General features: G+C 40.5%; 1 non-coding gene across 1 annotated transcript; it reads left to right on the top strand.

Moving 5' to 3' along the window:
• The first annotated feature begins 5,046 nt into the window (after positions 1 to 5,046).
• LOC148580200 (small nucleolar RNA R71) lies at positions 5,047 to 5,154 on the top strand. The gene has a single exon (XR_015895813.1). It is a non-coding gene; the product is annotated as a small nucleolar RNA R71 (small nucleolar RNA).
• Positions 5,155 to 17,270: the final 12,116 nt, after the last annotated feature.

Here is a 17,270-nt window from a genome sequence, read left to right as displayed (position 1 = left end):
TCAAGTCCCTCAATTTCAGTCAGAAAATACCTGAAATCACAGAAAAACACACAAACTCATAGTAAAGTCTAGAAATGTGAATTTAACATAAAAACTAATGAAAACGTCCCTAAAAGTAACTAGATCCTACTAAAAACATACTAAAAATAATGCCAAAAAGCGTATAAATTATCCGCTCATCACAACACCAAACTTAAATTGTTGCTTGTCCCCAAGCAACTGAAAATCAAATAGGATAAAAAGAAGAGAATATACTATAAATTCCAAACTATCAATGAAACATAGCTTCAATCATATGAGCGGGACTTATAGCTTTTTGCCTCTTGAATAGTTTTGGCATCTCACTTTATCCATTGAGGTTCAGAATGATTGGCATCTATAGGAACTTCAGATTTCGAATAGTGTTATTGACTCTCCTAGTTCAGTATGATGATTCTTGAACACAGCTTCTTTATGAGTCTTGGCCGTGGCCCTAAGCACTTTGTTTTCCAATATTACCACCGGATACATAAATGCCACAGACACATAATTGGGTGAACCTTTTCAGATTGTGACTCAGCTTTGCTAAAGTCCCCAATTAGAGGTGTCCAGGGTTCTTAAGCACACTCTTTTTTTGCTTTGGATCTTGACTTTGACCGCTCAGTCTCAAGTTTTCACTTGACACCTGCACGCCACAAGCACATGGTTAGGGACAGCTTGGTTTAGCCGCTTAGACCAGGATTTTATTCCTTTAGGCCCTCCTATCCACTGATGCTCAAAGCCTTGGGATCCTTTTTATTTGCCCTTGCCTTTTGGTTTTAAGGGTTATTGGCTTTTTCTGCTTGCTTTTTCTTTTTCTTTCTATTTTTTTTCTATTTTTTTCGCCCTTTTTTTTTCTTTTTTTTTTCTGCAAGCTTTGTTCTTTGCTGCTTTTTCTTGCTTCAAGAATCATTTTTATGATTTTTCAGGTTATCAAATAACATGTCTCCTAGTCATTATTCTTTCAAGAGTCAACATATTTAACATTCTTAAACAACAACTTCAAAAGACATATGCACTGTTCAAGCATACATTCAGAAAACAAGAAGTATTGTCACCACATCAATATAATTAAACTAAGTTCAAGGATAAATTCGAAACTCATGTACTTCTTGTTCTTTTGAATTAAAACATTTTTTATTTAAGAGAGGTGATGGATTCATAGGACATTCATAACTTTAAGACATAGTTACTACTACTAATGATCATGTAATGAAGACACAAACATGGATAAGCACACAACATAGGAAACGAAAAACAGAAGAAATAAGAACAAGGAATGAATCCACCTTAGTGATGGTGGCGTTTCCTTCTTGAGGAACCAATGATGTCCTTGAGCTCTTCTATGTCTCTTCCTTGTCTTAGTTGCTCCTCCCTCATTGCTTTTTGATCTTCTCTTATTTCATGAAGCATGATGGAGTGCTCTTGATGTTCCACCCTTAGTTGTCCCATATTGGAACTCAATTCTCCTAGGGAGGTGTTGATTTGCTCCCAATAATTTTGTGGAGGAAAGTGCTTTTGAGGCATCTCAGGAATCTCATGGAAATGAGCTTTTTGCGCCTCTTGAGCTCCATGACTGGGCTCTCTTGCTTGCTCCATCTTTTTCTTAGTGATGGGCTTGTCCTCTTTAATGAGGATGTCTCCCTCTATGTCAATCCCAGCTGAATTGCATAGGTGGCAGATGAGGTGAGGAAAGGCTAACCTTGCCATGGTGGAGGACTTGTCAGCCACCTTGTAGAGTTCTTGAGGTATAATCTCATGAACTTCCACCTCTTCTCCAATCATGATACTATGGATCATGATGACCCGGTCTATAGTAACTTCAGACCGGTTGCTAGTGGGAATGATTGAGCATTGAATAAACTCCAACCATCCTCTAGCTACAGGCTTGAGGTCCAATCTTCTTAGTTGAACCGGCTTGCCTTTGGAGTCAATCTTCCATTGAGCTCCTTCTACACATATGTCCATAAGGACTTGGTCCAACCTTTGATCAAAGTTGACTCTCCTTGTGTAGGGGCGTGCGTTCTCTTCCATGTATGGCAAGTTGAACGCCAACCTCACATTTTCCGGACTAAAATCTAAGTATTTCCCCCGAACCATTGTAACATAGTTCTTTGGATCCGGGTTCTTACTTTGATCATGGTTCTTGGTGATCCATGCATTGGCATAGAATTCTTGAACCATTAGGATGCTGACTTGTTGGATGGGATTTGTTAGAACTTCCCAACCTCTTCTTTGAATTTCATGTCGGATCTCCGGATACTCATTTCTTTTGAGTTTAAAAGGGACCTCAGGGATCACCTTCTTCTTGGCCACAACATCATAGAAGTGGTCTTGATGGGCTTTGGATATGAACCTTTCCATCTCCCATGACTCGGATGTGGAAGCTTTTGTCTTCCCTTTCCCTCTTCTAGAGGATTCTCCGGTCTTAGATGCCATCAATGGTAATGGAAAAACAAAAAAGCTATGCTTTTACCACACCAAACTTAGAATATTGCTCGCCCTCGAGCAATAAACAATAGAATAGAAGAAGAAGAAGAAGAAGAAATATGGAGAGGGAGAGGGAGATGTGGTTTCGGCCAAGAGGAGTGTAGAGGGGTGTGTTGTGTGAATTTGATGAAGAATGGAGGTCTTTATATAGGGAAGGGAGGGGGGGTTAAGGTTCGGCCATATGGATGGGTTTGGGTGGAAAATTGGTTTTGAATTTTGAAGGTAGGTGGAGTTTATGAGGTAGGTTTATGGGGAAGAGTGGATGGATGTGAGTGGTGAAGAGGTGATGGGGAAGAGAGATTGAGGTGATTGGTGAAGGGTTTTTGGGGAAGAGTGTTTATGGGGTTGTGTGAAAGAGAGTGGTGAGAAGAAGTGAGTGGAGGTAGGTAGGGATCCTGTGGGGTCCACAGATCCTGAGTGGATCCTATGGGGTCCACAGATCCTGAGGTGTTCAAGGATTTACATCCCTGCACCCTTTAGGCATGTAAAAAAACGCCTTTGTACCCAACTCTGGGCGTTCAGCGCCAAGTTGGTGGCCATTTTGGGCGTTCAACGCCCATTTGTGTGCCATTTCTGGCGTTGAACGCCAGAACCATGCCTGTTCTGGCATTCAGCGCCCAGAAGCTGCCCATTTTGGGCGTTCAGCGCCAGAACCATGCTCTGTTCTGGCGCTGAACGCCAGACAGATGCTCCTCCAGGGTGTGATTTTTCTTCTGCTGTTTTTGATTCCATTTTCAATTTTTATATTTATTTTGTGACTCCACATGATCATGAACCTAAGAAAATATGAAAAACAATAAAAATAAGAATTAGATAAACATTGGGTTGCCTCCCAACAAGCGCTTCTTTAATGTCAATAGCTTGACAGTGGGCTCTCATGGAGCCTCACAGATGTGCAGAGCTTTGTTGAGACTCTCCAACACCAAACTTAGAGTTTGGATATGGGAGTTCAACACCAAACTTAGAGTTTGACTGTGGGGGCTCTGGTTGACTCTGCTTGGAGAGAAGCTTTTTCTACTTCCTCTCCATAGTTGCAGAGGGAGATCCTTGAGTTTTAAACACAAGGGAGTCCTCATTCCATTGAAGGAATATTTCACCTCTGTCAACATCAATTACAGCTCTTGCTGTGGCCAGGAAAGGTCTTCCTAGGATGATGGATTCATCCTCTTCCTTTCCAGTATCCAGGACTATGAAATCAGCAGGGATGTAAAGGCCCTCAACCTTTACTAATACATCTTCTACTTGTCCATAAGCCTGTTTTCTTGAGCTGTCTGCCATCTCTAGTGAGATTTTAGCAGCTTGCACCCCATAGATTCCCAGTTTCTCTATTACAGAGAGGGGCATGAGGTTTATTCTTGAACCAAGGTCACATAGAGCCTTAAAGATCATGGTGCCTATGGTACAAGGTATTATGAATTTTCCAGGATCCTGTCTCTTCTGAGGCAATGTCAGTTGATCCAGATCACTTAGTTCATTGATGAACAAGGGAGGTTCAACTTCCCAAGTATCAATGCCAAATAATTTGGCATTCAGCTTCATGATTGCACCAAGAAACTTGGCAGTTTGCTCTTCAGTAACATCCTCATTCTCTTCAGAAGAGGAATACTCATCAGAGCTCATGAAGGGCATAAGGAGGTTCAATGGAATCTCTATGGTCTCTAGATGAGCCTCAGAGTCCTTTGGTTCCTCAGAGGGAAGCTCCTTATTGATCACTGGACATCCCAGGAGGTCTTCCTCCTTGGGATTCATGTCCTCTCCTTCCCTTACAGGTTCGGCCATGGTGCTTATGTCAATGGCCTTGCACTCTCCTTTTGGATTCTCTTCTGTATTGCTTGGGAGAGTACTAGGAGGGATTTCAGTGATCCTTTTACTCAGCTGGCCCACTTGTGCTTCCAGATTTCTAATGGAAGACCTTGTTTCATTCATGAAACTCACAGTGGCCTTAGATAGATCAGAGACTAGATTTGCTAAATTAGAAGCATTTTGTTCAGAGTTCTCTGTCTGTTGCTGAGTTGATGATGGAAAAGGCTTGCTATTGCTAAACCTGTTTCTTCCACCATTATTAAAGCCTTGTTGGGGCTTTTGATCCTTCCATGAGAAATTTGGATGATTTCTCCATGTTGAGTTATAGGTGTTTCCATAAGGTTCACCTAAGTAATTTACCTCTGCTATTGCAGGGTTCTCAGGATCATAAGCTTCTTCTTCAGAAGATGCCTTTTGAGTACTGTTGGATGCAGCTTGCATTCCATGCAGACTCTGAGAGATCATATTGACTTGCTGAGTCAATATTTTATTCTGAGCCAATATGGCATTCAGAGTATCAACTTCAAGAACTCCCTTCTTTATAGGCGTCCCATTACTCACAGGATTTGTTTCAGAAGTGTACATGAACTGGTTATTAGCAACCATGTCAATGAGTTCTTGAGCTTCTGCAGGCGTTTTCTTTAGGTGAATGGATCCACCTGCAGAAGTGTCCAGTGACATCTTTGATAGCTCAGATAAACCATCATAGAATATATCCAGGATGGTCCATTCTGAAAGCATGTCAGAAGGACACTTTTTGGTCAACTGTTTGTATCTTTCCCAAGCTTCATAGAGGGATTCACCTTCTTTCTGTCTGAAGGTTTGAACATCAGCTCTAAGCTTGCTCAGCTTTTGAGGAGGAAAGTACTTGGCTAAGAAAGCCGTGACCAGCTTATCCCAAGAGTTCAGGCTGTCTTTGGGTTGAGAATCCAACCATAATCTAGCTATATCTCTTACAGCAAAAGGGAAAAGCATGAGCCTGTAGACTTCAGGATCTACTCGATTAGTCTTAACAGTATCACATATCTGCAAGAATTCAGTTAAGAACTGAAAAGGATCTTCAGATGGAAGTCCATGAAACTTGCAGTTTTGCTGCATCAGAGAAACTAATTGAGGTTTCAGCTTAAAGTTGTTTGCTCCAATGGCAGGAATGGAGATGCTTCTTCCATGTAAATTGGAATTAGGTGCAGTAAAGTCACCAAGCATCTTCCTTACATTATTATTATTTTCGGCTGCCATCTCCTTTTCCTGTTCGAAAATTTCTGAAAGGTTTTCTCTGGATTGTTGTATTTTAGCTTCTCTTAATTTTCTCTTCAGAGTCCTTTCGGGTTCTGGATCTGCTTCCACAAGAATGTTCTTATCCTTGCTCCTGCTCATATGACAAAGAAGAAGGCACAGAAAAATAATAATAATAATAGAGATCCTTTATACCACAGTATAGGGATCCCTGTGTGAGTGGAAGAAGAGGGGGAGACAAAGAATGTAATATAATGGAAGAAACACAACTGTGAGGATGGAAAAGATGTGAGATGAGATGTTAGGATATGAATGAATAAATAGAATAAGATGGGAGAGAGAATTTTTGAAAATTATTTTTGAAAAAGAGTTAGTGATTTTTGAAAATAGTTTTTGAAAAATGTTAGTAATTTTCGAAAATTAAGATTTAAAATTTAAATTAATTAATAAATTAAAAAGAAATTTTGAAAAATGGGGAAGATATTTTCGAAAAATGAGAGAGAGAGAATTAGTTAGGTAGTTTTGAAAAAGTTAAGAAACAAACAAAAAAATTAGTTAGTTAGTTGAAACAAATTTTGAAAAGATAAGAAGTTAGGAAGTTAGAAAAGATATTTTGAAAAGATATTTTTGAAAAAGATAAGATAAGAAGATATTTTTGAAAAGATATGATTGAAATTAGTTTTGAAAAAGATTTGATTTTTAAAATCTCAATTAATGGCTTGATTCATAAGAAATCACAAGATATGATTCTAGAACTTAAAGTTTGAATCTTTCTTAGCAAGCAAGTAACAAACTTCAAATTTTTGAATCAAAACATTAATTGTTTATGTTAATTTCGAAAATTTAATACAAAAATAAGAAAAAGATTTTTTTGAAAAATATTTTTGGAATTTTCGAAAATAACTAAGAATTTTGAAAAAGATTTGATTTTTGAACAAGATTTTGAAAAAGATAAGATTTTCAAATTGAAAATTTGATTTGACTCATAAGAAACAACTTTGATTTTTTTAAAATTTTTGAAAAAGTCAAATCAATTTTCGAATTTGATGAGAGAAAAAAGGGAAAGATATTTTTTTGATTTTTGAAATTTTTATGAAAAACATGAAAATTATGCAATGCATGAAATTTTTAGATCAAAACAATGAATGCATGCATGAATGATATGAGTGTCAAGATGAACACCAAGAACACTTTGAATGTCAAGATGAACATCAAGAACATATTTTTGAAAAATTTTTGATGCAAAGAAAACATGCAAGACACCAAACTTAGAATTCTTTAATGCTTACGCACTAAGAATTCAAGAATGCATATGAAAAACATGAAAAGACACAAAACAAAAAATCATCAAGATCAAACAAGAAGACTTACCAAGAACAACTTGAAGATCATGAAGAACACTACGAATGCATGATATTTTCGAAAAATGCTAGATGCATATGCAAGTGACACCAAACTTATGATATGACTCAAGACTCAAACAAGAAACAGAAAAATATTTTTGATTTTTATGATTTTCTAATTTTTTTGGATTTTTTTCAAAAATTATATGAAAAAGAAAAAATAAGGATTCCAAAATTTTTAATATGAATTCCAAGAATCTTGCATTCTTAGTTTAAAGCTTCAGTCCAGGAATTAGACATGGCTCACTAGCCAGCCAAGCTTTCAAAGAAAGCTCCAGTCCAAAACACTAGACATGGCCAATGGCCAGCCAAGCTTCAGCATTTAACACGAGAGTATATTGCTCTTGATAACAAATTGCAAGCCTCAGTCCAAATAAATTTAGACATGGCTTTACAGCCAGCCAGGCTTTACATGCTTCATGAAACACTAGAATTCATTCTTAAAAATTTTGAATAAAATTTTTGAAAACATTTTTTTTTTTCGAAAACAGATGAGAAAAGTTTTGAAATATTTTTGAAAAATTTTTTGAAAAGAAAACGAAAAGAAAGTTACCCAATCTGAGCAACAAGATGAACCGTTAGTTGTCCAAACACGAACAATCCCCGGCAATGGCGCCAAAAACTTGGTGCACGATATTGTGATGACCAGGCTCAAACTATTCCTGGCACGTGTGCAACTTGGTACGCGTAATCGTGATTACACATTCATAATTTATCACAACTTCGATACAACTGACCAGCAAGTGCACTGGGTCGTCCAAGTAATACCTTACGTGAGTAAGGGTCGAATCCCACGGAGATTGTTGGTATGAAGCAAGCTATGGTCACCTTGCAAATCTCAGTTAGGCAGATATAAATTGATAATGGTGTTTTCGAATATTATATAATAGAATAGGGATAGAGATACTTATGTAATTCATTGGTAGGAATTTCAGATAAGTGAATGGAGATGCTTTCGTTCCTCTGAACCTCTGCTTTCCTGCTATCTTCATCCAATCAGTCTCACTCCTTTCCATGGCTGGCTTTATGTGATACATCACCACTGTCAATGGCTACTTTCGGTGATCTCTCGGGAAAATGATCCAATGCCCTGTCACGGCACGGCTAATCGTCTGGAGGCATCACCCTTGCCAATGGCTTCATCTTATCCTCTCAGTGAATAATATGCTCACGCACCCTGTCACGGCACGGCTATTCATCTGTCGGTTCTCGATCATGCTGGAATAGGATTTACTATCCTTTTGCGTCTGTCACTAACGCCCTGCAATCGCGAGTTAGGAGCTCGTCACAGTCATTCAATCATTGAATCCTACTCGGAATACCACAGACAAGGTTTAGACTTTCCGGATTCTCTTGAATGCCGCCATCATTCTAGCTTACGCCACGAAGATTCTGGTTAGGAGATCTAAGAGATATTCATTCTAGCTTATTTCATGTAGAACGGAAGTGTTTGTCAGGCACGCGTTCATAAGGGAGAAGGATGATGAGCGTCACACATAATCATCACCTTCATCACGTTCTTGGGTGCGAATGGATATCTTAGAAGCGAAATAAGAAGAATTGAATAGAAAATAGTAGTACTTTGCATTAATCTTTGAGGAACAGCAGAGCTCCACACCTTAATCTATGGAGTGTAGAAACTCTACCGTATGAAAATACATAAGTGAAGGTCCAGGCATGGCCGAGATGGCCAGCCCTCAAATGTGATCTAAGATAGCATACAACTGATCAAAGATGCCTAATACAATAGTAAAAGGTCCTATTTATAATAAACTAGCTACTAGGGTTTACATGAGTAAGTAATTGATGCATAAATCCACTTCCGGGGCCCACTTGGTGTGTGTTTGGGCTGAGCCTGAGTGTTGCACGTGTAGAGGTCATTTGTGGAGTTGAACGCCAGTATTTGTGCTAGTTTGGGCGTTCAACTCTGGTTTTGGCTCCTTTTCTGGCGCTGAACACCAGGTTTGGGTAGAAGGCTGGCGTTGAACGCCAGTTTATGTCGTCTATTCTTGGCCAAAATATAAACTATTATATATTTCTGGGAAGCCCTGAATGTCTACTTTCCAACGCAATTGGAAGCGCGTCATTTCGAGTTCTATAGCTCCAGAAAATCCACTTTGAGTGCAGGGAGGTAAGAATCCAACAGCATCAGCAGTCCTTCTTCAACCTCTGAATCTGATTTTTGCTCAAGTCCCTCAATTTCAGCCAGAAAATACCTGAAATCACAGAAAAACACACAAACTCATAGTAAAGTCCAGAAATGTGAATTTAACATAAAAACTAATGAAAACGTCCCTAAAAGTAACTAGATCCTACTAAAAACATACTAAAAACAATGCCAAAAAGCGTATAAATTATCTGCTCATCAACGACCCAAATCCAAAGGCAGCCCAAGCCTATAGATGACCTCAATCAAAGATAAAGATAAGATAAGATAACTAACTTATCTTATCTAAAAAGGTCACTCCACACCATTATAAATACACTGGAGCACCCAGATATAACTCATACTCTGATTCTACTAAAAACCTGCTTAATACCCTTGCTAACTTAAGCATTGGAGTCCCTTGCAGGTAGGTACCCCCTACCCTCTGGTGACAAAGGATCAGCAGTGCAGCCAAGCTCAACAAGTCGGATACGATAGCTCCGGCCTCCACTATCAGCCGGATACATCATCTACGATCAACACAGGAGATCTCGTCCGAGATCGACCTACGGTTTCAGGTAACCCTCGGAACATTGGCGCCGTTGCCGGGGACCTAGAAGTCATCCCATCACCATGGCGGACGACCATGACAACGACCATGATTCAGATCTAGAAGATAGAACACCGCACAAAAATGTGGACACTACACCAAAAGATACCCAGAATCTAACGGGGAGAAAAACTCACCAAACCCGGCAGCTCTAGAGACGCTTCAAGATCGTCTAAAACAGCTTGAAAAAGAAGCCCAACATCAGTGAGAAGCTGGGAAGGATCTACAACGGGAGATAAGGCGGCGCCGGGAATTAGAAGATAAACTTCTAAAATTCAAAGCCGATCTCAAAGCCAAAGCTACTCAATCCACCCATGAGGACAACTCTCGTAAAGATCAAGATCCATTCACTAGGGAGATCATGAAAACCAAAATCCCTAAGGACTTTAAACTCCCAGATATACCTTTATACGACGGCACGGCAGATCCCAGCCATCACCTCAGTAATTTCAGAAGTCGAATGTACCTCACCGACGCCTCAGACGCAGTCCGCTGCAAAGTCTTCCCGACTACCTTAACCAAAACGGCGATTAGGTGGTTCGACAACCTACCCCCTAGGTCCATCTCAAGCTTTGACGACTTGGCAAAAAAGTTTCTAGCCAGATTCTCTATCCATAAAGACAAAACTAAGCATGCCCCAAGTTTATTAGGAATCAAACAAGGAGATCGAGAAAGTCTACACAGCTACATGGAAAGATTCAACAAGGCATGCCTGGACATACATAGCCTACCAACGAAGGCCGCCATTATGGGCCTCATCAATGGCTTGCGAGAGGGACCTTTTAGCCAATCTATATCGAAAAAACACCCCAAATCTCTGAACAAAGTGCAAGAATGAGCGGAGAAGTACATCAACATGGAGGAAAACTCCCGACTAGGAGAGACCTCAAAATCCGGATTCACCTACCCCTCCTGGGATAAGGACAAGGAGTCCAAAAGGAAGGAAGATCGACATGGGGAGAAAATAAAAAATAACCACAATTACACCCCTTTTCGGGTGTCCCTTGTGGATGTCTACAGGAAAGTTTGCCACACTGAAAAAATACCCCCAGCTCGACCACTCAAAGGCAAAAAAGGAGGAGGAAATCGGACTGAATATTGTGAATACCATCGAATCATGGACATTCTACCAACGAATGTTTTGACTTAAAGAATATCATAGAAAAACTAGTAAAAGAAGGGAAATTGGATCGGTATCTGACCACCTGAGACGATGAGCAAAGAAAAAGAAGAAGGGACGAAGATGTCGGACAAACCGAGCGATCACCTCGTACACCAGAAAGACATGTCCACATGATACACGGCGGATTTGCGGGAGGAGGAATCTCCAAATTATCTCACAAAAGATATCTTAAAGAAGTATATCATGTCGAGGGGAAGGAGGAAGCATCTGACATCCCTGCAATTACTTTCACCAAAGAGGACGCAGCTGGTATCATCTCAGGACACGATGATCCCATGGTCATCACTATTATACTGGCAAACATAAATCTCTACTGCACACTGATAGACCAAGGGAGCTCCGCCGATATCTTATTCAAAACTGCCTTCGACAAGCTCGGCCTGGAAGAAAAAGAACTCAGAGCTTATTCGAACAGCCTGTTCGGACTGAGAGACACCCCAGTTCAACCACTTGGATACGTCTCACTACACACCACCTTCGAAAAAGGAAACCAATCAAGAACACTCAAGATAGACTACATCATGGTCGACGTGAGTTCAGCCTACAACGCCTTAATAGGTCGGACAACATTGAATCAGCTCGGCGTAATAGTCTCGGCTCCACATCTGTGCATGAAATTCCCAACTACAGAAGGGATAGCTACAATAAAAGCAGACCAGAAGATGGCGCGTCGCTGTTACAACGAAAGTCTAAACATCAGAGGCAGAGGAGAAGAATTCCACACAATCAAACTCGGTGGAGTTCAGAGGCGGGAAGAACTCCGCCCACAACCTAAAGGTGAAGTAGAGAAAGTCCAGATCGGAGACATCCTGGACAAAATAACCAATATTGGTACGAGCCTAAAAGGAGACATAAAAGAATCACTCGTACAGTTCTTACGAGATGACGTCGACCTCTTTGCATGGAAGGCTGCAGACATGCCATGCATAGACCCCAAATTAATGTGCCACAAGTTGGTAGTCTACCTAGGATCACGGCCAGTACAACAGAGACGAAGAAAACTCGGACCAGAACGATCCCAAGCTGTGGAAGAGCAGGTACAAGCCCTATTGGAGGCAGGATTCATAAGAGAATTCAAGTACCCACTATGGCTAGCTAACATCGTCTTGGTGAAAAAATCAAATAGGAAGTGGCGAATGTGCACCGACTACACTGATCTCAACAAAGCCTTCCCAAAAGATCCTTATCCACTCCAAAGTATCGACGCTCTGGTAGATACCTCCTCTGGATATAAATACCTCTCGTTTATGGACGCATATTCGGGATACAATCAAATCCCAATGTATCCACCCGACCAAGAAAAAACTTCATTCCTAACCCCAAAAGCAAACTACTGCTACATCGTCATGCCTTTTGGTCTTAAAAATGCGGGAGCTACTTATCAGAGATTAATGAATAAGGTCTTTACAAATCACATCGGAAAAATCATGCAAGTCTATGTGGACGACATGTTAATAAAGACACAAAGTGAAGAGACGCTATTGTCTGACCTGACCCAAGTATTCGACACTATAAGAAGGCATGGCATGCGACTCAATCCTGCAAAATGCACCTTCGCAGTAGAAGCTGGCAAATTCTTGGGTTTTATGCTCACACAAAGATGAATCGAGGTAAATCCGGATAAATGTCAGGCCATACTCGACATGAAGAGCCCAACTTGTGTCAAAGAGATACAACAACTCAACGGGAGCTTGGCAGCCTTGTCCAGATTTTTAGCCGGATCGGCAATAAGATCTCTCCCCTTCTACGCCACCCTAAGGAAGGGAAAGAAGTTCGAATGGACAACGGAGTGCGAGCAAGCCTTCCCAGATTTCAAAAGATTCCTTGGACAACCACCTATCCTAACTCGTGTAGAACCTATGCACAATTACTCAAGAGGGGGGGGGTGAATTGAGTATTGCAACAACAATGAATCTTTTTGCGAAAGTTAAAGACAATATACAAAAGTGTTATTGTACTAGTATTTTTCCAAGAGCTTAACTCAATTGCTAAGCATTTATAAGGAGCTTTTACTTTCCAATAGACACCAACTCAAATAAATTGATCAAGCTTTTCACCAATCGGACTTAAGCTATTCCTTAAGTACTTACGAAGCTACTTTTCGATCACAATTTATTTGCTCAAAGGTAAAAGACAATAATATTGAAGAGATGAGTTTGGAGAGATGCAAACGCTATTTAGAGTGGTTCGGCACAATCCTTGTCCTACGTCCACTTTCTTTCTCAATCGCTATTGAGAAGTTCCACTATTGCCAAGCTTCAAGGTGCTCGCGCAAAACCTTTTACAATCCGAGTCCTTAGTTTCTAACACCTCACGGTATATGATCACCACTCGTATACTAACCCACTCCACTTAGAGATACCTTCTCTAAGATTTGCCTTGAGTACTTAGTATACCTCTTTGGTATTCTCACCGACTATAGTGTTTATAACTCTTGACTCAACCTTGGAGATCACACTCCAATTTACAAAGTGTTACAAGAAAACAATTCTCAAAGAATTGTTGAGATGAAATGAGTACTCTCTAGAAGAGTGTATGATTACAAGTTTAGCACTATTGAACCAATTGATATTGCTCTCTCAAATTGTGTATTATAACACCTTAAAAATGTGTAGAATGAAAGAATATGAATAAGATAGTTTGCAAATACTCACGTATATGAAATAAGGCTTCAATCCATCTATTTATAGACTCCCCAAACCTTAGAAACGTTGGGGAGTTAATGGGATGGAGCCTTTTTGTCAAAACTAGCCGTTTTTTATGTTTTTGAATCATTTGCATCGATGCATAACACTTTGCATCGATGCAAATGTGTCTTTAAAGCTGAAATTTGAATTTTCAGCTAGGTTGCATCGATGCAAACATCTTTGCATCGATGCAACAAGTCGTCGCATGCTTTGCATCGATGCAAGATGAGTGTGCATCGATGCAAACCTTAAAGAATGGCTTAAAATCACTTCAAAATACTTAGGATTGATCTCAAACTTGTTGGAGTCAATTCCTATGCTTTTGTACCTTTGAAAACAAGTTTTTAAACCATTTGGCTAGCATCGAATTGCAAGATGTGCATCAAAACATTTTGTGAGTGTGTGTTGAGAGATTTAGCAATTGGTTCTTAACAAGAAGTTACCTAAGTCCTAAGACACTATACTTGTCTTCAAATGTTGTGGACTTGAGTTTCTTGTTGTTGTTGTGTTGCTTTCAACTCTTCATTCCTCAACGTTGAATGTTGGTTGATCTTTCAACATGCTTGTTCATTCAAGTTGTTTGTTAGTTTGTCTTTCATGTCGTTTGTTGGTTTGTCATTCATCAAAACCTACGAATACAAACTTCGCATACAAGCAACATGATTTACAACTCGGCCACGGGAAGGAGAACCACTCATATTGTACCTTGCAGTAGGAAGTCGAGCAATAGCCTCAGCACTAGTTCGGGAAGACAACAGTGGGCAGCAACCCGTATACTTCATCAGTAAAGCATTACAAGGATCCGAGCTGAACTACCAAAAAATAGAAAAATTTGCCTACGCTTTCATACTAACATCTCGACGACTTCATCCATACTTCCAAGCTCACAACATTAGGGTTCGAACCAACCAGCCCATAAAAGGGATATTGCAGAAAACAGACCTAGCAGGTAGAATCTTGCAATAGGCAGTTGAGTTGTCCGAATTCGACCTTCAATACGAAGCTCGGACAGCCATCAAATAACAATACCTGGCCGACTTTATTGCAGAATTTACGGACACCCCGGAAATCCCCATAGAATGGAATCTCTATGTGGATGGCTCCTCAAATAAGACTGGAAGCGGCGTGGGTGTGATAATTGAAAGTGACCAAGGAACCCAAATCAAACTCTCTCTCAAATTCGGGTTCCCTGCCTCAAACAACCAAGCTGAATATGAGGCACTACTAGCTGGTTTGAAGCTGGCTAAAGAGGTTGGAGCTCAAAAACTCATCATCTTCAGCGACTCACAGGTAGTCACTTCAAAAATAGCAGGGAGCTACCAAGCCAAGGATCCTACAATGAAAAAGTACTTGGATAAAACCAAGGAACAACTCGGACAACTCGGGAAATATGAGATACGCCACATACCCCGCGAACAGAATGCCCGAGCTGACACACTCTTAAAGCTAGCTAGCACCAAACCAGGGGGCAACAATAGAAGCCTCATCCAGGAAACGCTGCAGAACCCGTCAATCTCGGAAGAGGAAAAAGTCCTAGCCATAACAGGTCTGGATCAAGGATGGATGACTCCCATAATTAACTACCTCAAAACAGAAACACTTCCTACAGATGAAAAGGAGGCAAAGAGGTTAAAATGGGAGGCACAATACTACACTATCATAAACAATACTCTATACAAAAGAGGGATTTCAATACCATTGTTAAAATGTGTTTCGACTTCTAACACAAAAGAAATTCTAGAAGATGTACATAGTGGCATCTGTGGTAATCATCTCGGAGCGCAAGCACTTGCCAAAAAAGTACTCCGAGCAGGGTTCTATTGGCCAACTCTACAAAAAAAAGCCACGGAGTTCGTAAAGACATGTCCACCATGTCAGAAACATGCCAACTTCCACATCGCCCGGCCATAGGAACTCATCAGCGTGACCTCACCTTGGCCATTCACAAAATGGGGACTCGACCTTCTCGGACCCTTCCCTCAGGGATCGGGACAAGTTAAATTCCTCATAGTAGGAGTAGACTATTTCACAAAGTGGATCGAGACAGAACCCCTAGCTAACGCCACTGCTCAAAGAAGTCGAAAATTCCTATATAGGAACATTGTCACAAGGTTCGGGGTTCCATACTCCATTACCATAGACAATGGCACCCAATTCACATATGCAGGATTCAGAAAGTTAGCGGCCGACTTGAACGTAAAACACCAGTTCACTTCCGTAGAACATCCCTAAGCCAATGGACAAACCGAAGCTGCCAACAAAGTCATATTGGCTGGGCTAAAATGGAGATTACAGGAGGCAAAGGGAGCCTGGGCTGAAGAACTCCCACAAGTCCTATGGGCATATCGAACAACGCCGCATTCCACCACAAAGGAATCACCTTTCCGATTAGCGTACGGAATGGAGGCAATGATCCCAGTGGAGATTGAAGAAGGTTCGCCTAGAGTTATCCACTATAATAAAGAAGCCAACTCCTAACTTCAAAAGGAAGAACTCGACCTACTCCCAGAAGTCCATGAAAGAGCTCGGATCAGGGAAGAGGCATTAAAACGTCGAATGGCTTCGAGATACAATTAAAGGGTAGTGCAGCGAGGATTTGCTGAGAACGACCTCGTCCTAATCCGAAATGATATCGGAACAACTCGACCTGGAGAAGGAAAGCTGGCAGCAAACTAGAAAGGACCCTACCGAGTCATAGAAGTACTTGGAAAGGGCTACTACAGACTGTCCGAACTCGATGGGCGAGAGCTTCCTAGGTCATGGCACGCCTGCAACCTAAGAAGGTACTATAGTTAGGGACGATAAATGATCTAAGGATAACGCGCACTCTTTTTCCTGAAAAGGTTTTTTAATGAGGCGCCAAGGCAAGACCTATAAATTGCCCGACTTAGAAGGATAAAGCTCCCACATGTATATATTTTTGAATAAAATATGTTTAGATCTTCTACAAATTCTCAAGGCGCATTAATCTGAAACATTCATCGTCCGATTATAAAGCTACAGATCGGCAGAAAGTGAAAATCAAATTCACTGCACGATCACGATAAAGACCAATAAAGATGAAAACCAAATTCATCAAAAGGTCGACCAAACGAGGATTAACCCAATCTCTACAAAATCGGCAAAAATGAAAACAGAATAATGCAAGAAGTTATCGAAAGTGATCCATAGAAAGGACCTGACGAGGTCTTAATAAGATGGATTGCTAAAAAATAACTTAAAGACTGGACGACGTAAAGAAGTCGGATCAGTCGCAATAACCAAAGTTATAAGTAAATCCCTGGAAAGAGGTCTGGCCAGCCCTATAAAAGAGGATTTCTATAACTTAGAAGGGCCCGACATAAAGAAGTCGGCCCAAAACATAAAGTTATAAAAGTAATTCCTGAAAGAGACCTGAACAAGGTCCGAGAGAGACAATTACAAAAATAACTTAGAAGGGCCCGACATAAAGAAGTTGGCCCAAAACATAAAGTTATAAAAGTAATCCCTGAAAGAGACCTAAACAAGGTCCAAGAAAGAGGATTACAAAAATAACTTAGAAGGGCCCGACATAAAGAAGTCGGCCCAAAGTTATAAAAATAATCCCTGAAAGAGACCTGAACAAGGTCCAAGAAAGAGGATTACAAAAACAATTTAGAAGGGCCCGACATAAAGAAGTCGGCCCAAAACATAAAATTATAAAAGTAATCCCTGA

Source organism: Arachis ipaensis, chromosome B10 (genome assembly GCF_059453495.1).
Source record: "Arachis ipaensis isolate K30076 ecotype BB chromosome B10, ASM5945349v1, whole genome shotgun sequence".
NCBI classification, from domain to species: Eukaryota; Viridiplantae; Streptophyta; class Magnoliopsida; order Fabales; family Fabaceae; genus Arachis; species Arachis ipaensis.
This window is presented reverse-complemented; position numbering and strand designations above follow the sequence as displayed.